The 27,226-nt window shown below is 43.1% G+C and overlaps 1 long non-coding RNA gene across 1 annotated transcript; it reads left to right on the top strand.

The window, feature by feature from the left end:
• On the top strand, positions 1 to 27,226 carry LOC143844318 (uncharacterized). Its single transcript, XR_013233949.1, has 4 exons — positions 1 to 115; positions 2,653 to 2,785; positions 25,688 to 25,816; positions 27,013 to 27,226. It is a non-coding gene; the product is annotated as an uncharacterized LOC143844318 (long non-coding RNA).

Here is a 27,226-nt window from a genome sequence, read left to right as displayed (position 1 = left end):
ATCAAAAGGTATACAAAGGAGAATTCGGGGAATGACAGGCCTTTCAAAAGGAGACGAGTGATGAAGGACAGAGATATGGCGATGACGAAGGCAGAGCACGGAACAATTTAATCCAGTAAGGACACGGGGTTGCTGCACAAGATATTGGAGGAACAATATACAGGAGTTGGAGAGGCCCAGATACAATTAAAAGAAAGGTTGTTATGAAAGTGGCTAAAGTAAAATTTGCTTTCAGTCATCTCATAATTCCATTGTGTGCGCGATGTCGTCACTGAGAGCCCATTCATACAGCTGTGTTGTGTATATGTATGTTTGTGTGTGTGTCTTTCTGTGGTTCAACTGTCAGACCAATATGGAAGAAACCTGGGTTCAAGACATCTTTCGGACATGAAGCTCGCTGGCCTGATCTACCTCAGTGGTTTGTTGTGAAAATAAAATAGAAGGGGGAGCATGTCTGCTGCCTTGATCTCCCGGATAAAAATCAAATAAACCAATCATTGCCCATAAATGTACCAGTGAAATAAGCATAGGTAAACAATGAACTTATTTCTCTTCCACTCTAGAGCCCCGGTCAATCCGGGTGTATTTAGAAAAACCAATTTGAAGAGAGGATTCTTTGCAGGTAATGGCATTCGGGGGGGGGGGGCTGCTCAACAATGCACTTTCCAAAAGTTCAAAAATGAGTATTCTTTTTTCCCCCCTGAGTACTGGTGCTTTTTATTCAGCCAACTGTCGGGAGATTTGCATGACATTAAAGATCCTACAGAGTGCCTTTATGACACCCTTGTTTTGAAATTGCAAAATCAGCCATTTTAACATTTCCTTTCCTTTTTAAAAAAGCAGATTAAACTAAAATGAGGATCCTGGGAAATTGCTGCTTTTATTTCCACTGATGTCTCAGTCTTGTTGTGGATATCTGTGCAATAGTGTGAATGTTTTTACAAGACCAAATAACACAGAGAGAGTGACTGAAAGTATAAGTACTGTTGCATAAGGAATGTATAAGGCATAAAAGCATAAGGCATAAATCTGATGGCATAAAGCAGCATCATATTCTCCACTGGAAAATGTATCTCTAAGGCCTATTCCGCACAGGTGGAAAAGGCCGAAAGGGTGGTCATATGGAAGCGGGTCAGATGCCCGTTTCCACATGATGCAGCCGCTGGGCAGGCCCCATCCAGGCCTGCTGCGGATCAGGCCCTCAGTTGCCCTGGGCTAAGGGAACATGGATGAATCCTCCTTCCCTTAGCTGCTGCAGGGGCAAACAGGACCTGTCCCGCAGCAGGCCCGTGTGGACAGGGAAGAGCTGGGCATTGCAGGCCTGGCTCCTCCATGCCCTATGGTGGCCCAGAGGGGGCAAAGAATGCCGCAGTCGGCTTCACGGTGCTTTGCCATGCAACAAGGCGGACCAGGGTATTCTTTTTTTTTTTTGCAAGAAAATGTTTGCAAAATTAACCGCCCCTCTTTTAGAGTGGTTTAGAATTTCTCATCTCTGTTGTTTGAAGCTGAAAAGTTCTTGTTTTTCTGTGTTCTTGCATTTTTCTTTGAAAATGTACACATTTTTCAATGTTATTTGCACATTCAATAAACCAGTATAATAAACTTAGTGGATGATCCATATAACACCTGAACTATGTGCCTAAACTATGCCATCAGGGTGCAGATGGAACCCTCAAAATTGCAAATGATACCCTCTGGGCTACAGAGATCGGTTCCCCTGGGGAAAAGTGGTGGCTTTGGAGACTGGATTCTATAGCATGATACCCCACAGAAGTCTCTCGCCTCCCTAAACTTCCCTATCTGTAGACTCCGCCTCCAAATCTTCAAGAATTCGCACCCCCCCAAAATAGCATGCTCAATCTAAAAAATCCATAAAACCAAAAGCAAGAAGACAATATCATAAACTAAACTAAACAACATGGCCAAGGTATACTCTGGATGAAACTGGATTACAGTTTGTGTTTAGTTTAGTTCAGCCTTTGTCAACCTTTTTACCACTGAGAAACTCTTGAAACATTTTTCAGGCTTCAAAAGACCCCAAACGTGGAGCAATCATGCAGAATATGGTTGGGAAGCAGAGCTGTGTACATGCCCAGTCAAAGCCCTCCCCCTTCCCATGCCCTCCGGGTCTATCATTGGCCATTTGGGGGTGGGGAGGTCAACATAACCGTACATGGCCATATCACCCAATAAATGTTTAACAACTTTAAAACATACATAAAAAAGAATGTCCACCCATTCATGAATTCCTTCCACAGCCATCAAGAAACGAAGCCTGGTTAAGTTAGTATGGTTCCCCCCCCCCCCCCCCCGTGTTGTGTTTTCCTTGTATGTATTAAAGCTGCAATCTGCTTTGGGTACTTTTGGGAAGAAAAGCGGTGAATACATGTACCATTCATCCAGTTGCATCATGCTCCCCATCAGGAAGCATGGATTTTACAGCCTGAAGTACAGGCTCGAGAGGGAGCCCATTGGCAACCGCTTCTCCTCTATCATGCCTGTGCTCGTGCATCTCCTTGTCTTGACTCTTTCACCCCAAACACTGATAATATCTCCCAGCCTGCTGCATATTTGGGATGCTTTTCTACAAAAGTATTTATATAGCTTTCATGTTAACACCTGTAAATCATGGGTATTTATGGCCTCTCTTAGCTGAAGCAATCCTGAAAGCATCATCTGTCTTCGGAGTCCGAAATGGAATATCGAACTGCCACTAAAGCACCATGTAGACAGACACAGCGGGGACGGAAGGACCAGAATCAGAGCGTCATCATCATCCCTCTAGGTACGTTTTTAAACAACAGGCTCTTCTGTCACACTGTAATAAAAGCATAAGGCACGGCTTCTAGGCTGGAGCCTTTTTTATTTCAAACACAGGGCTTGCAACTTAATTGAAGACCTGATTGAAATGGCTCCAGATATCTCACGTGTTGTAATCCACCTCGCAACCTGTAACAGCCATGATTCCACACAGTTAGGATTCGATTAAGGAAGGCCAGAGATTAAGACATCATGGAGGGTGAATGATCCCGGGCCTGCGGAAACAAGGTTGTTTCATCTCCTCTGTTTTGTGGACAAGGGAACAACAATAGGCGGGGGGGGGGGTGACTTGAAATGTAGCCAGAGCCAGCTTTTTAAACCCACACCCCACTGGCTCTAGAAGAATCACACGGCTCTTTGCAAGCATTTTTTGGTTTGTCCATGGCACCCAAAGAAAGATCATCTTTTTAATTGCTTTAGGATGCTTTGGGCTGATCCTGTGTTGAGCAGGGGGTTGGACTAGATGGCCTGTATGGCCCCTTCCAACTCTATGATTCTAATTTGCACTGTCTTCTCCTCTGTACATCCAGGTGACTCAAGACTGCTAGACATTTTCTGTATGCCATAAATAATGAAAGGCCAAACAGCATAAGAGGAAAATATTTGCAGGTATTGCTCATGGAAATGAAAGGCCTTAACAGTGCATCAATCTCCATCACCTTTCAAAGGCGACAGATGAATATAAAACGTACATGCATTGTGCACTCTATTTAACACCTCGCACAAATCTGTGCACGTGTGTATCATTTGGCTTCCAACCCCTGAGGAATTCACCTGCTTCATTCTTTGTCATCTGATTAGTATATTTTGTTCCCTTTTTCAAACATAGGCTCACTTTTCTTTTTCTTTTTTCCTTTCCTTTCCTTTTTTTTTTTTTAACTTTCCCTTTAACTTCTTGGTTGTTCTTTCCCTTAACAGCGTCCCATTTATTTTCTTTACATTGATGTATCCAGGTTAAAAGGACCCTTGAGGCAGAGAATTCATTTCAAGGGGTTCCCAGAGCAGTGGCAGTCGTAAATTTACAGCCTCTTTTCATACACACAACCACGTAACTTTAGCAAAACTAGAAAAAAAAAGAGTGCAAAATATAATTAAAATGATGTGAATTGTCAAAGCCTTCTTATGGCATGAGTCCAACCCCCAAAGAAGCAAAAGTGGAATTTAGCGAGGGGGTTTTCATCAGCTGTGCAAACGTGCTGCATCACAGTGAACTGCACATATCATTTAATCAGAGATAATCCTTCATCTCACCCAGAATGTGGGATCTAGACGCGATCACCAGTATTACATAGTATAAGGGGAACTATGATTAATGCACTGTGCAGGACCAAGACAAATGGTAGTATTAAGGGTGATATTTCTTGGGGGGGTGCATGATTTGTCCTCCTGGCCCTAGAAGAGGCAGCAGCCAATTAGAGCTCAGGTTTCCCTGCAACTTCTGGAGATTACTATTTGGGCAACATCTGGGGTCTGGCTGCTTGATGTTGCTGGTGTGTTTACATATTTTCTGGCTTCCCTTTCCCCTCCATGCTCAATAATGTTCACTTCAGAGAGTCTCGGTGTGTAGTTGAGATTGAAAATTTGTCTGTCTCATAACAGGCCTCTTGATCTAGAGCGCTTGCAAAGGCTGCTCTTGCGTTTGGTAGGGACGCTTCATTACATTTGACTTGCAGGAGTCATTTTTCTATGTTGTGGTTGCTGTTGTCAGCCATTCAGTCGAGCCAGACTCTTGAAAATCCCATGGTTCCGCTGTTGCCACAATCCCCAATCCCACACCGCCTCCCTCAGCCGTGCAATGTTCTGGCTGGTGTCCATTTTATTTTATTTATTTTATTTTATTTCTCTACCGCCCTTCCATATGGCTCAGGGTGGTTTACATAGAAAGGATGTAGATAAAATTGAAAGGGTACAGAGGAGAGAGATGAAGATGATCTGGGGCCAAGGGACCAATCCCTATGAAGATAGGTTGAGGGACTTGGGAATGTTCAGCCTGGAGAAAAGGAGGTTGAGAGGGGACATGATAGCCCTCTTTAAGTATTTGAAAGGTTGTCATTTGGAGGAGGGCAGGATGCTGTTCCCATTGGCTGCAGAGGAAAGGACACGCAGTAATGGGTTTAAACTTCAAGTACAACGATATAGGCTAGATATCAGGAAAAAAATTTTCACAGTCAGAGTAGTTCAGCAGTGGAATAGGCTGCCTAAGGAGGTGGTGAGCTCCCCCTCACTGGCAGTCTTCAAGCAAAGGCTGGATACACACTTTTCTTGGATGCTTTAGGATGGTTAGGGCTGATCCTGCATTGAGCAGGGGGTTGGACTAGATGGCCTGTATGGCCCCTTCCAACTCTGAGTATTATATCAGAACTGCAGTCAATAAGAATGAGTTGACAGTGTGCCACCAACCGTTTTCACACTGGGAACTTTGCTGCCTCAGCTCCCATGCAGGAGCACAAATCCAGGGCAGATGAGGTGCACCAGGCCAAATGCTCCCCAATGCAGGAGCAGGAAGAGGCAAGGCAACCTTCCCAAGTTCAAGCTCCAGCCTGCAGCCTGGCACAGAGCCTCCAGTGAGGAAATGCTCATAGCTGCAAATAAGGCAAATGTGATGAGCTACATTAGCAGAAGCATGCTAATAGAGTTACAAGAAGAAATTGTTGCTTTCTATTCTGTGCTAGTCAGACCATCTGGGTTATGTTCTGAGCCCCATACTTTATTAAAGATGTGGAGAAACTGGAAGGGATTCAGAGGAAGGCAGTGAAGATAGCTGGGAGCCTCAAAAACAAGTGCTGTGAAGAAAAGTTGAAGGAACCAAAGCCCAAAGCTAAAAGGGTTGAGGAGAAATATGATCATACTCCTCAGACATGAAAGTCCATCACAAAGGGGCAATCAGCTAGGCAAGAAACAGTTCTAGAACATGGGCATCTACAGTTGGTGGAAATTGCTGATTGCTGGGCACTCTGGAGGAATGTATTGTTGGTTTTTATTTCACTTATTTCTTTCATTTTAGGCTATGTAATTACTATCAATTAATTAAAAATGGATGGGCGCATCCTGATGATCCCTGGTCTGTCATTCTTCCTCCCCATTCTTCCCTCTGCCTGCTTGTATCTCAGCAGTGGTAATTGTCCAAGGCACATGATAAAATATCCACTAAGAAGCAGATAATGTTAAACAGTCTGTCCAAGAAGGCTGGCACTCAATTGCTTCTCAAGTAGAAGGGGTCCCCCTTCCCTGGGCTCCTAGTAAGAGAATTTGAAAGCCATTTAGATGTTTCTCTCTCTCTCTCTCTCTCTCTCTCTCTCTCTCTCTCTCTCTCTCTCTCTCTCTCTCTCTGCACATGATTCAGCTACCAGCCATTCTATTCATTGTGCACTATTTCTCTTTTCTCTAAGCATTCCTAGTCCTCCTTTTTCCCACTTCTACCTTTAGATCCTTCTCTTTTCAGTAGCATTCTCCGGAGAAACCCTGTTCTGATTTACATCTCATTCTTGGCTTCCTTCATGTCATTTAGCATTCATTTTCCTACACTCTCGGGCCTAATGAGATGGTGATCAATGCTTCCTAAGTTGCCCCCTGCCTATGCACCATCCTCAATCATACCGTCTCTGTCTAATCTATTTCACTCTCCTCTCTGTCAACCAATTCATGTTTATTTAAGAAAACTGGGAAGCAATATTGTCTAGATCCATCTCGATGTCTCTAGTTTGTTCATCATCTCCCCCTCCTCCTTAATATAGTCCATTCTGGTAATTACAGTCCGTTCTCTGGCTATTTGTGCTGTCCTTGTACAATTTTGGGTATTTAATTTTTGGTGATTCAGATCAGTCTACTCTGATTTACAGACATGCTTTTATTACTTCCTCAGTGTACAACCCATTTTAAGATTCAGCCCAAAATGCATAAGTTGTCTCTTTCAAACTGATAGTGATAGGATACTATTTTCCAGTCAATGACTGTCACACCACTCATTTTTCATGTCTTTCATTAGATATACCCCACTTTTCTCCCCAGTAGAGGCCCAGGCAACGTCATTCTTCCTTCCTCCATTTTATCCCTTACAACAGCCACCTTGTGATATTGGTTAAGCCAAGACAGACTCACTGGGCCATGGCAAAGCAAGGGTTTGAGCCTGAATCTCGCTGATCTTAATCCAGCCACTATACCAAGGTGCTTCTTAACCCACATTCATGAAGCAATTTCATATTTCTAATGCCAACAAAATTTTCATTTATCTCTGAAATGTGCAGCTGTATGAGGCATTCTCTTCCCCAATTCATCCAACCTCCCCATTTCAGAAATGGCATCTGAATTGTGACTTCTCTCCTTTACTACCATGAGATAAATCATCTGGTAAAAGGACGTTGAACAGATATGATAAATATTTAGACTGGGGGCATTTCTGCACCTGTTAAATGTAGTGTAATGTTTGCCAAAAGAAGTCGCTATATTCCGGCCCCTCCATATGACATTGCCAACATCCAGTGTCTGGACAGTAACCAGCTTGCAACATCCTCCATTTTAAAATGCGAGTTCAGGAATCGCATAAAGTGGATTCACCAACCTATTTAGCATGAGCTACCATAGAGCAACCAGCAGAGGGAAGGTATGGAGGCTCAAACGCACTTAAGGTACCTGCCTCATCCCCCCTTACACCCACCTCCCTCTCCCTTGTTCCCATGGATGGGAGTTTCTTTTAGAAAATTGCTAACTTCCTGGAGCAAGGAATTGTCAGACAAGCATGCAGGCCAGAAATAAAATAATTTTTTCAAAGTTGTAATACAAAGCATGCCTCTGTAAAGTTTTCTCCCCCCGCAAAAAAAAAAAAATCAGGAGTATCAAAGGACGTGATCCCATATGGGGTGGCATTCAAAAAGCCCTATGCATCTATGATTCTATGCACAGGCATTTCAACGGATTTAAAAAAATTAGCGAGCATCGCGGGACCTTTAAAACATGGAGAAAGGGGATTGGTTGCCTGGATTGATTGACAGGTGGAAGCATGATGCATATAAAGTGCGTTGTTCTCTTCCACAATTTCCAGCAGAAGATGTGGAAGGTAAGATGTGAAAAGAAGGCAGACAAAGGTGAGGCAGCAAAAAGATGAGTAGTGGCTGAGAAGTGTGATAAAGTTTAGCATTTTACCATTCAGTTGGCATAATGTTTTTTTTACTGATGTGTGGAAATTGTCAAAGTCTTCTCATGTAGATGCTTTCCTCTCAAAACTGCTTGTATGCACTGGCCTTCACTAGCTCATGGAATGATAATCTATTTGAGGGCTGTGGATGGTTGATTTGTCAAGTGGAACATGTTCTCAGCAAAACTTCAAGCACAATTCTCATGCTGTTCCTCCCCTTCCTAGTCAAATCCATGCTGAGTCTACTCAGCAGCCAATGGTTAATATCCCTCTGAGTGCTTTGCTAGAAGTCCAAATTGCAACACACCCCTCCTCAATGGAATTCTGGATTGGTGGTAAAGTTGTGGTTGTAGACCATTCAACATCAAATGTCATTTCGGGCGCATCATGTGTATTGTCATGCTTTTTAAAATACTCAGTTTTTGTCTAGTTGAAAAAGACAATTCTGTCTAGTTCCAAACAATACAGCAGTCATTCCTGTCTTTAAAAAAAGTAGGGCATTCAACACCATAAAGTGTCTGTGACTCTAAAGATACAGGTACTTCTAGTACAATCTTCAAAGGAACAAAAGGTGCTGGCTTTGTGAAGTTCTATTCAAAGTAGTAAAGAATAAAAAAAAACTTTCCCATCAGAAAAAATTACAGTTTTCCAGGATAGGTTGAGGGACTTGGGAATGTTCAGCCTGGAGAAAAGGAGGTTGGGAGGGGACATGATTTCCCTCTTTAAGTATTTGAAAGGTTGTCACTTGGAGAAGGGCAGGATGCCGTTGACTGCAGAGGAAAGGACGCACAGTAAAGGGTTTAAACTACAAGTACAACAATATAGGCTAGATACCAGGAAAAATATTTTCACAGTTAGATTAGTTCAGCAGTGGAATAGGCTGCCTAAGGAGGTGGTGAGCTCCCCCTCACTGGCAGTCTTCAAGCAAAGGTTGGATACACACTTTTCTTGGATGCTTTAGGATGCTTTGGGCTGATCCTGCGTTGAGCAGGGGGTTGGACTAGATGGCCTGTATGGCCCCTTCCAACTCTATTATTCTATGATTCTATGAAAAAGAGATATGATGGACTACAATAAGTATTGCTATGCTGGATGATTCCAATATAGTTCTTTTCTAGGACTCTGTTTAAAGCAAGCAGTCTTGACTATGAGAAGCTCCCCAAAAAAGCATGAAGGCCATAGCATTCGTATATTGTCTGTCCCCAGTTCCTGATAGTCATGGGTATAGTATCTCTGAACATGGAGGTTCCATTTGGCTATCATAACTAATGACCTCTGCTAGACCTATTCTCTATAAATCTCTTTTTAAAAACAAAAATGTCTAAGATAGTATGCTTGTTTAGGTAGGTTAAAGTAGTTACCTTATCCATGACTGACGATAATGAAAGGCCACAAGATACCTGTGATTTTTGTTGAAATGTTTTCTTTGTCAAGTCTTTTGGAACCTGTTTCCAATAAGGTTAGAATCATAGAATCATAGAGTTGGAAGGGGCCATGCAGGCCATCTAGTCCAACCCCCTGCTCAATGCAGGATCAGCTTCAATAGAATAGAATCATAGAATCATAGAATCATAGAGTTGGAAGGGGCCATGCAGGCCATCTAGTCCAACCCCCTGCTCAACGCAGGATCAGGCCAAAGCATCCTAAAGCATCCTAAAGGTTTACTGAGCAGATTTCTGGCTTTCAAGCTGCAAGAGTAGAATAAACTGTTCCTATTGGAACCCCTCATCTTTTTAAAAAAACTTAACATGCCCTCCTGTTTTGCCTGAACTAGCTAGGACGGGAATAATTTCTGCATCAAAGCAATAGGAGCCCCCCCCCCCAAAAAAAAAACACCATGCTAGTAGAACCATTTTACAAAGGCTACCATGTGGGACCAGTTTAGTTCAGATGTTATAGTTTTAAATACATAGAGTCAATGAATACGTGGGAAATCCATGAAACGTCTTTGCTGTTGACAAAGTACAAAGTTTGGTCACAATGGTATGCCAGGGCAGGGTGGTAGGAAATGTTGGCAATGGCATTAATTGAGCTATACCATAATTGCAGTCGTCATTATTCTGGGACCTGACGATGGATGGATGGGAGGGAGGGAGGGAGGGAGGGAGGGAGGAAGGAAGGAAGGAAGGAAGGAAGGAAGGAAGGAAGGAAGGAAGGAAGGAAGGAAGGAAGGAAGGAAGGACGGACGGACGGACGGACGGACGGACGGACACATAAGATTTTTGATCTATATAACTATTATTTATTTTCTTCATGTATATCTTGCTTTCCTCCACAAAGGGGTCACAAACCATCTCACATTGTTCTCTTCAATTCTACTGTATCCTCACATCAATCCTGTGCTATAGGTTAGGTTGCAAATGTGTAACCCAGCAAATGACAGAGTAGAGAATCAAACTAGAGTCTCATAGATCCTACTCACTATATCAGGCTATTTGTCTGTCTGTCTGTCTGTCTGTCTGTCTGTCTGTCTGTCTGTCTGTCTGTCTGTCTGTCGGGTGAAGCAACCTCCTGATTTTAAACCAGGACAAAATGTGTTCCAGAAGCACTACTCTAATGCTAGGTTCACCTTTTCAAAGTGCTGGGCATGAGATAAATTAGGCATTGTCAGGAATCACTATAAACTGTCATGATGTGGGTGTCTTTATTGGAAATAGTCAGAACACATTGGAGTTACCAAAATGGGACCATTGGGAAGGAGCGATTCTTGGATTATTACAGCCCTGCACAGGGTTTCTGCTTCTTGCTTTCAGAAGCTTCTCAAGTGCGAGGAGCGCCAAGTACAGAACACGTTTCTGTCTATAAAATCTGATGCCATTTGAGATGTGCATGTCTCTCTTCTCCTCCTCCTCCTCCTTTCCCCTCTCTCCCTCCTCCCCCCTTCTCTCTCCGCCACAGAGGTTTTAATTGCAAAGAAGCTAGTTTCTGACACAATGGTAATGACCTCATTTCTATTTCAGTTAAAAGGAGCTTATTGCTATTGACTTTTGCCATTCTCTAAATGGTTCACCAATCACCCATCAATATCTAGGGAGCTGCACTTAAGAACATCTGCTGGAAGCCTTCTGACAAAGACCAAAGTCTCTGTCACAGACCTGCCTCTTTGTTTGTTAAAGAGAAAAAAACACAGTCCCTCCCAGCCAATTTCTCCAACCATTTTGTTTGTCTGGTATGAGCCTCCCATTCCTTGCTGGATGCCTTTGCATGCACCTATGTCACCTTTGGCCATGACATGCAGCAACGCAATCCACAAGAAAAATCCACTGGGAAAGGGAATCCCCAAAGATTTTATTTGTTATGAAATCCATCAGGAGTACAGAGTACATGGATGGGATTTGTGTAAATATGGGAGACAGTGAAATTCAGGTAGTTTCTCCCTCTGGCAACAATACCAGATTCCTGCTCCACACAAAAATAAAGGTCTCATTCTCTTATCATCCACCTGTAAATGAATAAGGCGATAGCCATTCCATTCTGTGGGCTTTAATCTATAGGCTTTGTGAAGTTTATGAAAACAGATGCTTGGCTGTCATAATTGAAAAGGACCCGTCAAAGGGAATGCACTTATTTATTTATTTATTTATTTATTTATTTATTTATTTATTTGCTAATGGTGCCCTATTGGTTGCATTTAAAGCTTGGAGGTCAACCGGGTACATATTCAGCTTGGCTGGCACAAACTGTGCAGGAATCTAATAGAAAGCAATATTGTTGAAAATGGGTATCAATTGAAAACAGAGAGCAGTGTCAACTATTCCCCACTGGGAGCAGAGAACAATAAAACCAGCCAAGCATTACACAGTTGAGCCTGCCAAATGTCATTAGAGTGGAGGGGGGGGGAAATAAAAGAACGTACTATGGCGGTGGAAGGGGGAGATGAGTGAGAGGCGAAGCAATCACACTTTTATTTATTTATTCCGCACACATACACACACTTCCAGATTTTGCACAGCAGAATTGAGGATGAAGGTTTAGAAATAGATATCTCAAAACTATTTTGGATAGCAATTTTGTGACAGTCTTGCAAACTGGGTGTGTTGGGGAGAGGGCAGGAATTTTGCCAGCCCATCATGGGATGTCAGAAGAAAATGAAAAGTGATAAGGCCGGGAGCTTTTTGAATGATTAAACAAGCCCGAGCAAGGCAATATTGATTGTAATCCTTAAAGAGAACCTCTCATTTTAAGTGGTAATGCACAAATTATTACATCCAATGGAATGTTTGGAGTGGGGGGTGAACATGCACATGCAGGGCAGGGGATGACACCATTGCACCTCACCTCTCTCCAGGGAAAGACCAGGGTTTTCCCCCCTCTGCTGCTTGCTGAGTGCGGAGGGAGGGGAGGACTCCGTTTTTAATCCAGCTCCTGATTAAGAAGAGAATGATTTGCAGTTTAACACTGCCAAGTCTGGTGGCAACCGTAGCATCGGAAGGGAGTGTATCATTTAACACACAAATGATCAAATTATTGCTATCGAGGAAAGTAATTGGCGGGATGGCGAATGGGAAAAAAGATGGGTGCTCACACAATGGCAATCTGCAGGCAGGTTCCGTGTGCCAATGGCTCGGCTAATTCCCTCAACTTCTTCCATTGTCATTTTCACTGATGATTTGTAAATTGTCAAACAAAGGAAATTTGTCTCACAGACAATGGGGGGGAAGCAGCTGAGGCTGAGGTTTCAAACCGCCGTCCTGCAGCTCCACCTAGTGAAGATATAGATACATCAGCAGGAGCTCTTGTTTGGCAGAATGAAGGCTGGAAGCTAATAAACAATGGGATGCATTTGGGGAGGGGGTGTTTTCACCCCCCCCCCTTGAGGCTCAGTTAAACTCTTTTACAGATCTGGCAGGTCGGGCCTTATTAGCAGCTCAGCATACCTTGATATAATTTAATATGCAAAGCAGTAATACAGAGACCTCACCCATGGAAATATATACGGAATCTGGAATCCCACGTAGCACATAGATATGGCCGTGCACAAGGAAGAGCCATGTCTCTTAGGCTGAACATCAGCAGTACTAGAATAAATCCCTGGCATCCACGTCTAAATCATTTCAGGTGGTGGATGTTGGGAAAGACCCTTCACTGCTTCTTCCTGAAGACTGGCTACCTATGTTGTGTAGGGGCTAGAGCAGGGGTAGTCAACCTGTGGTCCTCCAGAGGTTCGTGGACTACAATTCCCATGAGCCCCTGCCAGCGTCCGCTGGCAGGGGCTCATGGGATTTGTATTCCATGAACCTCTGGAGGACCACAGGTTGACTACTAATGGGCTAGAGGATCAGGCGCTAAAAAATCCAGGGGTGAATTCCTGGAAGTTTGCTGGGCTCCCTTCAGTCATTCATATATTCTCAGCCTAACCTGCCCTACATGTTGTGAGGAGGAAATGGAGGGGTGGAGAACAATGCAACGTGCTTTGGGTCCCCGCTGGGGAGAAAGGCAGGATATAAATGAAATAAACGAACAAACTGGAGTGAGCTCGTCCACCCCAATGGCAGCTTCTTCTCCCAGCAGTCCTCCACCTTGTAGTAGGAGCTCCAGAGACCTGTCCCTGGTGATTTCAGGATTTTGAATCACAATTCTAAGGAAGGAAGAGCCTAGAGCAGGGGTAGTCAAAGAGCAAATGCTGGCAGGGGCTCATGGGAATTGTAGTCCATGGACATCTGGAGGGCCGCAGTTTGACTACCCCTGGCCTAGAGTTTAACTGTGCCCACAACCCTGTTCCCAGGATAAATGCATGCCTTGCTCCTTTTCAAAATTCAGACTTCTACAGGTATAGTTTTCTCCACGGAGCACAGTGAAAGGGGTGCATGTGTCCCACGAGAGGAACGACCTTTTTAACCCAGTTGATTAGGCCATAGATGTTGGGTTTCCAACTACCAGGTGGTAGCTGGAGATTACAACTGATGATAGAGACCAGCTCGCCTAGAAAAATTGGCCATTTTGAAAGGTGGACTTTATGGTGCTATATAGCCCATTGAAGTCTCTCCCATCCTAATTCCTGCCCTTCCGAGGCTCCACCTCCCAAATCTCCAAATATTTCCCAACCCAGAACTAGCAAAACTTAAGGTGTTTGGACCTCAAATGTTATTCCTTCTGTAACATCAGTCTTGAAACTCAAGGGTCCTTATTTCCTGCACCAATGATGTCCTCCTAACCTGAACTACACTAAAGCACCACCACAAATGGTAGCTAAAAGGTGGTTTCCAGACCTAGCCGGCAGGGATGTGAGGCTAGAAGCTGTCATCTTTCCACTTTTTGCTTCTGGGCCTAGGGAAAAGAAGTAGAATCATAGAATCATAGAGTTGGAAGGGGCCATACAGGCCATCTAGTCCAACCCCCTGCTCAACGCAGGATCAGCCCAAAGCATCCTAAAGCATCCAAGAAAAGTGTGTACCCAACCTTTGCTTGAAGACTGCCAGTGAGGGGGAGTTCACCACCTCCTTAGGCAGCCTATTCCACTGCTGAACTACTCTGACTGTGAAATTTTTTTCCTGATATCTAGCCTATATCGTTGTACTTGTAGTTTAAACCCATTGCTGCGTGTCCTTTCCTCTGCAGCCAGTGTGAACAGCATCCTGCCCTCCTCCAAATGACAAACTTTCAAATACTTAAAGAGGGCAATCATGTTCCCTCTCAACATTAAGCAGATAATGTCCACCTTATCTCCTCAAGCGACTGTAATCTCTGTATCTCTAGGCTGGTTGCTAACCTCCAGGCAGGACCTGGAGTAATCCTAGAATTACTACTGACCTCCAGCTTGCATGATCAGCAACCCTTGACAATGTGGTTGCCAGCTCCAGCCTGTGAAAGTGCAGGAGATCTGACAGGGTAACTTGGAAGGGCAGACTTCAGTGGGGAGTATAAAGCCATTTTCTTCAGGAAACTTTGGGGATCAATGTGGTAATTACAGGAGCTCTTCCTCCCTATGTGGAGACAACCCTACTGGAAGCAACAGACTCTAGGAGATCATTCTCTCACTCAGCTCCCTCCCCTCCCCACATTCCAGCCTCCCAAAGCACCATCCTCAAACCTCCAGCAGTTTTCCCAGTTGACAAGTACACATTCTGACTGTGGAGAGACACTCAGGCCCTTCTTCCTTGGCTGAAGGCTGCTGGTGTTTAAATGTCACTCAGCAAGGGTTGCCAACAACCCCAAGGAGAATGCGAGGGAAGGGGAGGAGTATACTAATAGTGTGCCAGCATAGAATGTCAATTTCAGCAAAAATTGGAAATGACATCACAAAATGAAAACAGCACTCTTGACAGCCCTGGAAGGGTTTCCCAACTGGGTGTGAGTTAATTTTTATATATATTTAAAGTTTGTTAAAGATTTATCGGGTGATATGACCCTATATGAGGTTAACCCACCTGCCTCCCACCCCCCAAATGGCGAGTGTAGAAGGTGGGAAGGGAAGGGGCTCTGGGTGGGCATGTCCACAGCTATGCTTCTCAGCCATATTCTGCACAGTCGTGCCACTTCTGGGGTTTCTCAAAGTCTGAATAATGTTTCAGGGTTCTCAATGGTTAAAAAGTTGAGAAAGGCTAGACTGTTGTTCTGCATTCATTCATTCTGTCTGTTCTGTAGGCAAGCAGGTAGGAAGTATGTTCAAAGGAGCAGGAAGCCTCCAACTGAACCAATTAGGATGCTATTCTAACTGTGTTAAATACACATCTCCTGCATTATCTCCAACACCAGAAGTGAGACATAAACCAACATTTGGTGATTAATTTCTCTATGAGAAAAGTACGCAGAGCATTTACGCACTGGGAATTTTGCAGCCCCAGCTCCCAAGTGGGAGCACAAATCCGGGGCAGAGGTGGACTGGGCCAAATGCTCCCCATATGGGAGCAGGAAGAGGCAGGGCAACCTGCCCCAACTCAAATTCCAGCCTGCAACTGGTGCAGAGCCTCCAGTGTGGAAACAGTCAAAGTGACCCTAAATTAATAAAGGTCACTGCCCACAAAAGGAATCAGGCTGGCCCTTGAAAAGGCAGGAAGCAAGAAGAAGAAGAAGAAGAGTTGGTTCTTATATGCCGCTTTTCCCTACCCGAAGGAGGCTCAAAGCGGCTTACAGTCGCCTTCCCATTCCTCTCCCCACAACAGACACCCTGTGGGGTGGGTGAGGCTGAGAGAGCCCTGATATCACTGCTTGGTCAGAACAGTTTATCAGTGTCATGGCGAGCCCAAGGTCACCCAGCTGGTTGCATGTGGGGGAGCGCAGAATCGAACCTGGCATGCCAGATTAGAAGTCCACACTCCTGCCCAATACACCAAACTGGCTCTCTCCAGCAAGAGCTGGAGCCATTTGGAGCTCCAGCACAAAGTTGGACTTCTGCAGTGTCAGTTAACTTAAGAAGAAAGGATGCCACCAATTTCACAGTGAACATGTTTTACAGTTGAATTTAAAAATGAATGAACTGGGAGGGGTAGGTTCCAGTGAAGAAACAAATATGAAATAGTACAGATGTACTGGGACACCAATATGGCAATAATAAATCCAAATAGAGTCGTCTCTCTTCAGTCTGGAACGCCATTAGCTAGGAGTAGCTGCGGTTAATATGACCTTATACTCTGTCCAAGAGACAATTATTTGCTTATATGAAGTTTGTCTGAAACACTAATAATTTGTCCCTTGACAAAACCAGCAGGAGAAATGTTTGAGACTTATATGAAGTAAGAATTAAAACACATCTGAAACTGAAGAGAGACTACTCTATTTGGATTTATGATTGCCATATTGGTATCCCATTACAGTTGAATTTGGCATCTCCAATCTCCAGTGTAAGCCAATCACCAGCTCTTTTTAGTTCAGCATGGAATGACTCAGATGCCTGCTGAACATAAGGGTGTTTTTTTTCCCAGAATTGCGCATGCACAAAAATACTGCCAGTCCAAACAGATCAGCAGCTATCAGTATCGCTAAGGACTACTTAGGCGAACATTGACTGGCAGGATATTAAAAACATAGCATTTATTTATTTATGACTGACTTATGTGATTTGCACCTGATTTAACTGTCTGCTTAAACAGTTTCCTACTTGCTGGAGTAGTGAGTCAGCCAGGGCAGTGGGGGAATGGAATTCAATCTGGCTGTGCAAGGACGTGCACATGTGAAAAGCCATTTTTTGCGCACTATAATGCAAGGAAGGACCATAGTGTTGCAGCCATGGAAGAGTCAACTAAGAGATAAACAGGTCATCAGAAAATCAACTCCCTGATTGGAACTAGAGAATGGGCTATGAGCTAATTGGCCAGTGAGCTAACATCTGAATAAGAAAATGTGAAAATATATCCAGTTACTGGATGTTAGAAAGGAAATTATTATACCCAGCTCTATGGGGCTTTCCGCACCGGGATCCTTATAGCAAATTGTTTGCTGAACAAAAAATCACCATTTAAAATAGTGGAATTCGTCATTATGCATACCTGCCTTTGTAGTGGAATCCAGTTGCGTTTTGGAGCGTTTCCCACAGGCTTCCGGTCTCAGCAAAAATCGCTAGAAAGGAAGCGCTATTGCCGAGCTCGTCCCGCCCCTGGCCATCAAGCAGCCAATGGGCAGCCGTTAGCGTGCTCCCAAACAGCCCCTTTCCCTTTAAGAAAGGTTTTTTTTTAACACACCCGTTGCAACGAATCTGTGTTGATTCATTGCAACGGAGAGACCCATCCAGCTGGCAGGTGTGTTTGAGCTGTCGTTTCATCATTGCCACGCTCCCCCTGAGTGAAAAAAAAAATCCCCCCCCTCACGGGCCCGATTTTCGGCCGAAAACAGTGTAAAAAATAAAGGGAAAATACATCAGCAAACGGGCTTCTCTGTTGTTTGTGCTTAGTGACTAAACAGCTCTGGGAAGGGACTGAAGCCGGGGAAGCCTCTAAACAGAGGCTCGCTGGTGGGTTGAGCCCGTGCAGGGTTGCAGGAGTGTAGCGCTTTCCGGAGGGTGAATCCACTTTGGGGGATTTCCCTGAAAGCGCTACAAGGAAGCGCTTTTTGCGGATCGGTTTCAGGTGTGTGGCAGATTGTCGACGACGTTGTGCATAATGGCAAATCAGTAGCGTTTTCAATTGGCAACAATTGTGCGATTTTGAAGGCGTGTGAAAAGCCCCTATGTCTTCATAGATGAGCAGGCCAAACATTCAGTCTGGAGTTGTCATGAATATGGGCCTCTGTGTTACAACTCACAAACTGCCTTCCCATTTCAAGGCTCAAGGCTAATTGGTGGAGTTTAGAGTTGGCAACCTCCAGGGGGGTCCTAGAGAAGTCCTGGAACTAGAACTCATTTCCAAGCAATGATCTGTTTCCTGAAGGAAATGGCTGCTTTGTAGGATGGTCTCTATGGGATTTTACCCAATGAGGTCCCACTCCTCCCCAAATCCTAAAGATCTCCAGCCACCACCTGGAGACTGGCTACCATACCCAGGAGTGAAACTGTCACACTGGAGCATGACGGCAGAGACAATTTGAGGATTTGGGTCAATTTGGTGCAAAAGACTTCTGTAAGCTTCCTCACTGCATAAACTTCTTGACCTTCTTTTCAAACCTTCTGTTTCCTTTGGCCTCGTTTTCTCTAACTCTCTTATCCTGATTCATCCTCATCAATGACCTTCACTTCTCCATTTCACCGCTTTCAAATGTCCAAAATTTTCCTGCCCCTGAAATATTTTGACTAGGGTTGCCAATCTCCAGGTGGTAGCTGGAGATCTCCTAGAATTACAACCGATCTCCAGATCTCAGAGTTCAGTTCACCTGGAGAAAATGGCTGCTTTGGAAGACGCTCTGTAGTATTATGCCCCGCTAAAATCCCTCCCCTCCCCAAACACCGTCTTTCTTAGGCTCCACCTCCAAAATTTCCAAGTATTTCCCAATCAAGACTTGGCCCTTTCCCCCTGGTTGACCTTATGGTCCCTCCTGAAAGACTTCCATGATACCACCTCTCACTTCTTTCAGATCTTCATCTTTTTTCATAAAGTCTTTAGCATAATCCTGCTTCCTTATTGAAAGTAGGCCTAAGCCTTACCCACTTCCCTAACCATCCTTTGTGCCTTTCCCTGCAGCACCTGGCAATTTGATGGTGAAATGACAATAACAGCAACTATTAATGAATACAATTATGTGGGTATTGAAGAAATGCGTATCATTCGTTTATATAAATAATGACTTTATTGTCAATGGCAGCTTTGAGAACAGCCAAGAACTTTCTGACCAGGATGCCAGGGTGCCAGAACTATGAGATTCATTTGTATGGAATTTTCATTTCTTAATTTCATCCAGTCTATTTCACACATGCCAACTATTGTCTTTATTTGCATCTTTTAGTTGAACTTTCTGTACATTTGCAACATTGTTTTTCCTGTTATATTTTAAGGGGGGGAAATCTAGATTTGCCACACCGTTATAATTGCAGCCCAGCAGTTACACTCCCAGGAGGGTTTTCATATTTCCAAATTATATTATTTTCTATTCTTCAAAAGGCAGCTACATCTTGTTTTGTTTTGTTTTTTTCAGGAAAAAAAGAAAAATTAAAGCCAAGAAATGTACAGGCCAAACCCCTATTCAGATAACATTAAGGGGTACATCATTTCTAAAGCATTGCATGGGTTTTAGCCACACATCTCCTGCTGTCTTTAATGGGATTTGCATGGCTAAAATTCTGTGCAGCACTTTGAAAATGTACCCCTAAGGGTCTGACATGAATTCATAAAACCCTACAATTTCTAAGTTAATACCAAAAACAGGCTATTGGATGGATTTAGATGCTCATTAGTTCACACTTTTCTAATTAAAACACAGCTTACTGAGCATTAGATCTTTTTTGGAGGAGTTTGGGGGTTGGGCATATATGTGTGTAATCTAAACAGCGGTGTTATTTATGACAGAAGAGTGGCCGCCAGAAGCACGCAAGCTAATTTTCATAACACTTCTATTACAAACTGTGTATTAAGCTCAAGACAATGGGCATGAGGCTGTTGCATTCCTTTCTCAGAGCCAAATGTTTTCAAGAAATCACCATGCTACCAATGGCACATTGCCGATAGAGTATGATTTCATTCTACATGATACTGAGGGAAATGTACTTTTCTGAAGTGGAGAAAATAGCTATTCAGATAGCTCAAATATACTTCCGTGTCTGACACCTTTACAAAACCAAGGATGATCTCGTGAGGTGGCCATTTCTCTTTCATCACTGTGCCCTGTGGCAGGGACTTCTGGATGAGCGAAAGAATAAGGATTCATACAACAGATAGGTGGAAATGCTAATCCACAGGCCCAAATATATTCATTTACACAAAAATACACATATTTTGTTTGCTTCATTTCTCGGTGACTGAGGCAATCCTACCCAGACATTTCAGTATTTGCAATGCAAGCCTGCAGTTTTTGCTAAATTTGGGGTTCCCAGCAGGGTAGAGGCCTGTTCCCCCTGCCCGTGTGACTTTTTCAAGAGCCCCAATGCTGGGGAGCTGGGCTCCTGAAAATGGCACAATGGAGAACAGAAACTCTTCCTACTCTCATGCCACAGTCACTGAGGGAAAGAGGGAAATTCATTCCTAAAATGGTGGCTGTATCACCATAGTAGACTCGGGGAGACCATTTCCAATCTGGAGTCTTTGTGCTGGGTTGCAGGCTGAAGTTTGAGCTGGGGCAAGTTGCCCCACCTCTTCCTGTTCCCACACGGGGGAACATCTGAAACACAGCGGTCATCATCACACATCAGCCTATTCATCCCACTAAAAAGTAATTTCATTCCTCAGTATGTGATTGCTGAGAGGAAGTTTTCTATTTGGGAGTGTCAGCTTAGAGTCTTCTTTGTGGGACAGAGGTAGGGTGCCAGCTGGGTTGGGTTGGGTTGGGTAATACCTGGAGACAGGAGTCTGGAGTAGGTGAGATTTAGGGTGGAGAGAGACCTCAATGGAGCATGCTATGAAGTCTACTCTGTTCTCCAAAGCTACCATTTTCTCCAGGGGAACTGATCTCTTTAGTCTGGAGATGAGCTATAATAGAATCTGGCATCCCTAGGCAGAGGGCACAAATTCCTTCCTGGCTATTGGGTGCAATAGAGGATTTAGAAGAAGAAGAGTTGGTTCTTATATGCCGCTTTTCTCTATCCAAAGGAGTCTCAAAGCGGCTTACAGTCGCCTTCCCTTTCCTCTCCCCACAACAGACACCCTGTGAGGGAGGTGAGTCTGAGAGAGCCCTGATATCAGTCAGAACAGCTTTATCAGTGCTGTGGTGACTCCAAAGTCACCCAGCTGGCTGCATGTGGGGGAGTGTAGAATCAAACCCGGCTCTTCAGATTAGAAGTCTGCACTCCTAACCACTACACCAAACTGGCTCTCATTGCCATGTGGGGATTAGAAATGAATACATATGAAGCTGCCTTATACTGAATCAGACTATTGCTCTTTAATGGCCAATATTGTCTACTCAGACTGGCAAAAGCTCTTCAGGGTTCCAGGCAGGGGTCTTTCACATCATTTACCATCTGATCTTTTAAACTGGAAATGCTGAAGATAGAGCCTTGAACTGCCAATAAACCACAGCCCCTCCATGTTATAGAACCATGAAGTAATACCACAAATTGGCTCACTTCTTCCAAAATGCCACAGGGAGTATCTCTGCTGGAATCAGTGAACAATGGAAAGGAGTAAGGTCATGACACAGAACCAGCCCCAGTGGGACATGGGGTAAAGGGAGGTAAATTATTTCGATGGCACAATGTCCTGGAGATCCTTTGTTGTGATTCAGCATGTTGTTGAATGTAGAAAAGTAACTATTTGGCAAAGGGGAAAGATGGTCATGTAGAGTCTTCTGTTACCTAACCACTGAAAATATACTGTGGCATAAAATGTCAGAAGCCATAGCCCATTTCATCATATAAAGAGTCTTTAAGGTGCCACAGGATTTGGTTGTGACAAATTCTGGTTATTGTTACTAAGAGCAGTAGACATTTTTATCTTTCTTTTGTTTTTATTGAATGCGGAAGTGCCTCAGAATCCTTACTAAGGAGTAGCAGGAAAGCCTCTTGTGATTTTTTTTTTTAATAATCCATAACATCAACATATTTTTGAAAAGTTATGGAACATGAGGGAGAAGTGGAACAAAATGCGGAGGAGGAAAGATGATGCTCAAAGTATACTGGGGAGATTTTTATCTTACTGGAATCAGAAGCTCCAAACATTTCCAGTCAGACAAGTAGGGCTATTATTCATGTATTTACCTTGTTTACAACCCACTTTTCTCACTCGGGCTCAAGACACTGAGGTTTGGAGAGCAATCTTCAGTGGGACTATTCAGTAGTAAGTCCCACTTTGTTCAAGGAGGCTTAGAATTGTTCTCAGAATTCCAGATTGTGCAGTGGATCACAGGGATGTTAAGTGTATCACTGTGGAGCTGAAAAACAGCAAGCTAGGATTACATCTCCTGGACAAAGACCAAGTTCAGATTGTTATTAATTGTAAACAACAAGCACTTGATCAATAAAACCCAAGAATGAACAACACGTTTCTTCCTGAAATTCATTATCTTATAATCAGCACTTCCCTCCCTTCTATATCCAACCTAAATGAAGTCTCTGCAGGAGCAAAAATTGAAATAAATCACCAAGCACTTCTCCACTGTGGACTTGGAATTATATTCTTGATAAAAAAAATTATTGTCATCACCATCTCAGTAATTAAGGGCCAATTCACCATAATGAAGGGCCAGTTCACACAACCACTTAAACCCTTTTCTATTCAGTCCAGGCAAGGTTCTCATCTCTGAATAGAGAGTTCTGTTACAGAAGAATTTTCCCTCTAAAATGACAGGGCTAAATTATATTTTGACCAAATGTACGTTCTTATACAATGTCCAGGGAAGAAAAAGAATTCGAGCTTATTTGTTAATGTTAATATCGCGTTCTAAAAATTCCAGAAAGGTTTCCATTTCATTATGGATTCCTATGGCTCCATTCTCATACCAAAACTACATTTAAGAATGCACAGCCACAGTTTGGCATGATGTCCAAATTGACAGACCCTAATTGTGAAAAAGGAGGGAACCCAATGTATTGAATCAATCAATAAACAAATAAAAGGAAGCACGCCTAGGCGACATGTGCTTAGCAGCAGTTTTTCTTACTGCTAAGTTTTCCTTTGCTCTGCCTGGTATAAACATATGAAGTTGAGTGCTGAGTGCACCGACAGATGTGACGAAGATCATGGGCCATGTTTTTAAAAAGATGTATCTTTCCTCCATTGGAAATGCTAAAAATTGTCAGTTCAGTTTCAATTAGCCCAACAACATGGGTGGGTTGAAGGGTTAAATCCACTCTCCTATTCTCATGTGGCCCCTATCCAAATTGAATCTGTGGATATTTGAAATAAACCTTTAATGGAAGGGGTGTGTGTATGTGATTGTCTTCAAATCTGCACACAAAGAGGAGAAAATGAAAGCATGCAAAACAGCCTGCAATCATGGTCTGTCTCAAATCATAGTTGAGGTTCAAAAGTACAGCTTTTACAAGCTTTGGTCTAATGCGTTGTCTGAATTAAGCCTATATCATTAGCCTACAATTTAAAAAAAACTGAATACCATAAATATTTTGAAGCCACCATAATGGACTTATGTAAAAAAAAATTGAAAGGATTCTTATAAAAATGCTACGGGAATCAAGTTTTTACTGTAAGCTTCAATAAAGTATTTTTTCTGCTATGTACATCTTGGAGAAAAACATTAAACCAGAATGCCTTTTGACCACTGCTTCATTTTTTTTTTCAGTCTCCTGGATGTGCTTATAAAATAAAGATAAAACTTTACTGAATACTTTTATCTGCTTTGAAGTCTGCGAAATAGCTGCCCCCTCCCTGCTCCCCCATCCACCAAATGCTATTTTCATCTCAGTGAATTTCTTCTCAGTAATGTCTTTCACTTAGCAATATGGAATGAACAGAACAAGAGACAGCAAAGAGATGCGAGTGCCTTTATATAAATCCGTTCTCAACAACAGACAATCATTCTGACCACTTAGGCCAGCTAAAAGACAAGGTAAAGCAAAGCAAGCCTCTCGTCTAATGCCCCTTCCTGGCTGGTCAGCTCAGTTATACATGTTTGTATTCCATTCAAAATATTACCAATAAAGCCTACAGCAGCCAGGCTAGTGAGAAGAAGACCCTGCCTTTTAATTAAATGGTGCTGAGATGTTCTGCTTCCCTACTGTAATTGCCATCCTAAGCGGAGTTCAAGTGTTCAGTTGACCTCAAGGGCACAACTCTGCTTACGACTGCAGTGTTGACCTGGAGACATTCACATAACAAAAATGTTAGTTCTTTGTTCGTTTTCTGGTCATGGATTATCCGTAAACCCTGATCTAAAGTGGACTATATTAAACCCGATGAAAATGTACTCTGAAACATTTTAAAAATCAATCTGGTATTGTGCATTGGAGATAAAATTGTGCTAGTTAATGGCTTGTATCCCACAGAGGATTTACACAGGTGGAGGGGGGGGAAGTGCTTTTCAGATTTCTCCTTCCTGCTGGAGACTTCTAACTCCCACTGATGTCCTTTTGAGTCTCCAAGAACTGAAGGGGGGGAGTCCTGCTTCATGGATACAAATCCTGTTTCTTCACAGAAATCTATCACTGACTCCAACCCACTGTTTAATTACAAGAGGGGCTGTCTATCATTCTAGGTCACTGGCTGCCCTAATAAATGAATTTAGTTATGATATTAGCCCTGGTCAGATGGATGAAATTTTGAGATAATTAGTACATGCAAAAGGGGATTAGGATAACTGACCCTGCTTTATTATCCGATTTTACATATATTGATGCGGACTTCAGTAGAGTCCAACTGCATGAGGATGCCTAATCAATGGATATTAGGGGCAGGGCAGGGCAGCAGGCATTGTGCCCATCTCCACTTCTTGCATTCCCTGCATATCAGTGATCCCCACAGAGCCTTCATTATTCTTGATCACCTTTATTGTAAAAAGGAGTCACAGATAACAACCTTTATAATACATTGTAATTGTCATCTGCTATCCTAACAGTAGAGCCTCTTGTGGCGCAGAGTGGTAAGGCAGTGGCATGCTGCCTGAAGCTGTCTGCCCATGAGGCTGGGAGTTCAATCCCAGCAGCCGGCTCAAGGTTGACTCAACCTTCCATTCTTCCGAGGTCGGTAAAATGAGTACCCAGCTTGCTGGGGGGTAAACGGTAATGACTGGGGAAGGCACTGGCAAACCACCCCGTATTGAGTCTGCCATGAAAACGCTAGAGGGCGTCACCCCAAGGGGCAGACATGACCCGGTGCTTGCACAGGGGATACCTTTACCTTTACCTATCCTAACAGTATGCCTGTTTTCTATTACTCCTGTGGAATTACCTATGGATAGGTAATCTTTCCATTCCTGTTCATGAGCTGACATATTCTGCAACATGGTTTGCTATTAGCAAGTGGATCATTTCAATTGTAGACGAGAAACTGAGGCAGCTCGATATACCATGGACATGAATAAAATGAAATGGCCTTATGGACTTACGGAATATATTTTTGTGGGCGATCTTAATGATATTAACTAAGATGCATGCAAGTCTGGGAGTTTAGTAAATCAAAACATCAACAGCCCGTCTTCTGCGTTTCTGCACTTGTATCACCTAACGCAGGAAAGTCTGTCAAAGGGTGTTCAAACCAATCTGGGTAATTAATTTTTCATAATTAAATCAAAACCTGCATCCTTTCAAACATCTTATTAATTTAATAGATACAAGAAGATGGATCCGAAATGTGTTCAACTGCATACATTCATTGTGGAAGGAAAATCTGTTATTCTTGTCAGACATCTTTCAAAAATGTCGCACCGAGCTTTCTACAAATCATGGGCTTTATTAAGGTGAGTACAAGGGACCCAAAGCATGCTTTGTATCTGACTAATCTACTGAATTTGAAAATGCTAATGTTTATTGCACATGTATGACTCTGGATTGAGTCATCGTTGTTTTTCATATTGCTCCATGGCTGTAGCGTCCCGTAGATACATTAGTCATCTGCTCACATGAGTATCTCTGTGTTTTTATTAAACATATCAAAAGAGAATGCTTTGCATTATGGTGAGGTTTTTTAACGTCTGGATTGAAGGGTCCCATCCACCCTAATCAAGTTTGCCGAGACATGGCTGCACTCCCACTGTTGTCTCCTATCAGCACAAATGTCAGTCACTGGACAATGCTTCGCCCACAGCCCTCTGTCCTCATTTCTTCATGGCGGGATACATGTTGTCCTTTCAGGCCAATTTCTTTTCGCCTGCCTTCCCAGCTTGAATAGCCATGACAGGTCTACCCTGGTTATGGCATTCAACATATGGATAGCTTTGGCTCCACCCCATGTTTTAATAATTCTGTCCAAGCTGGATTACTTTCACTGGGGGAATTTTCGAAACTAGCCTAAAGCCATTGATTCGGACTAGTTTATGCAAGCTGAATCAGAAATCATTAGCATCTTTTATCCAAGTGCTGATAGGCCTTGATGTGACCTTGTTGGGTTATGTCTGAACTCATAATCTTTATGTATATTTTATTAAGCACTGGTGAGCAAAGAGTACATAATAAATGCATTTTTGCACAGCGAAACATGTGCTTCTGCCACTTCATGATACAACTCTAATAGGCAGTTACTGTGCTACAGTGGATGGGAATGGCACATTTGAACCAGGGAGTCCTGAGTTCAAATTCACACTCAGGTGTAAAGGTCAGCTAGATGGCCTTGAAAATGTCAGCCTCAGATGCCTCACTATTTAACTATTGGGACCAAAACTTGAAAGAATGCTCCGTATACACAATCGGGGGAGGGTACAAATACTGTTGATAAATAAAGTTTATAATATTTTGAGAATTGTACTCGTTATGCGGTCCTCAGAATGACTTTGACTTTTAGAAAAAGCTTTATAATGGACCTCATCTTCTTACCCAAAACAAAAAAAAAAGGGGGGGATCCAGTATGAATAGATATCTGAGTGGGAGTTTCAGTAGAACCATTATTTCTCATTTTCCAAAATCCCTGTCTGCTCCCTCGTTTCTTTTTCTTTAACAGGCTCCCAGAATCCTAGATATGCTTTCTCAAGATTGGCATGAAAATATTACACGTTCTCCAGAACTAACTGTGCAAAGTATGTAGGTTCTTTTGGTTTTATAAAGGAGATAATTATGTACAGGTCTGGCTTTTTCCTCCTCTGATGTTTTTATCCCATGATATGTCAGATCATCAATTTACAATGGGAAGTCCTTCTAAAGTCTAAGGTTTTTAA

This window comes from Paroedura picta, chromosome 9 (assembly GCF_049243985.1).
Source record: "Paroedura picta isolate Pp20150507F chromosome 9, Ppicta_v3.0, whole genome shotgun sequence".
NCBI lineage: Eukaryota > Metazoa > Chordata > Lepidosauria > Squamata > Gekkonidae > Paroedura > Paroedura picta.
Note: the sequence above shows the minus strand (reverse complement) of the source record. Positions and strands in the feature narration are given on the sequence as shown.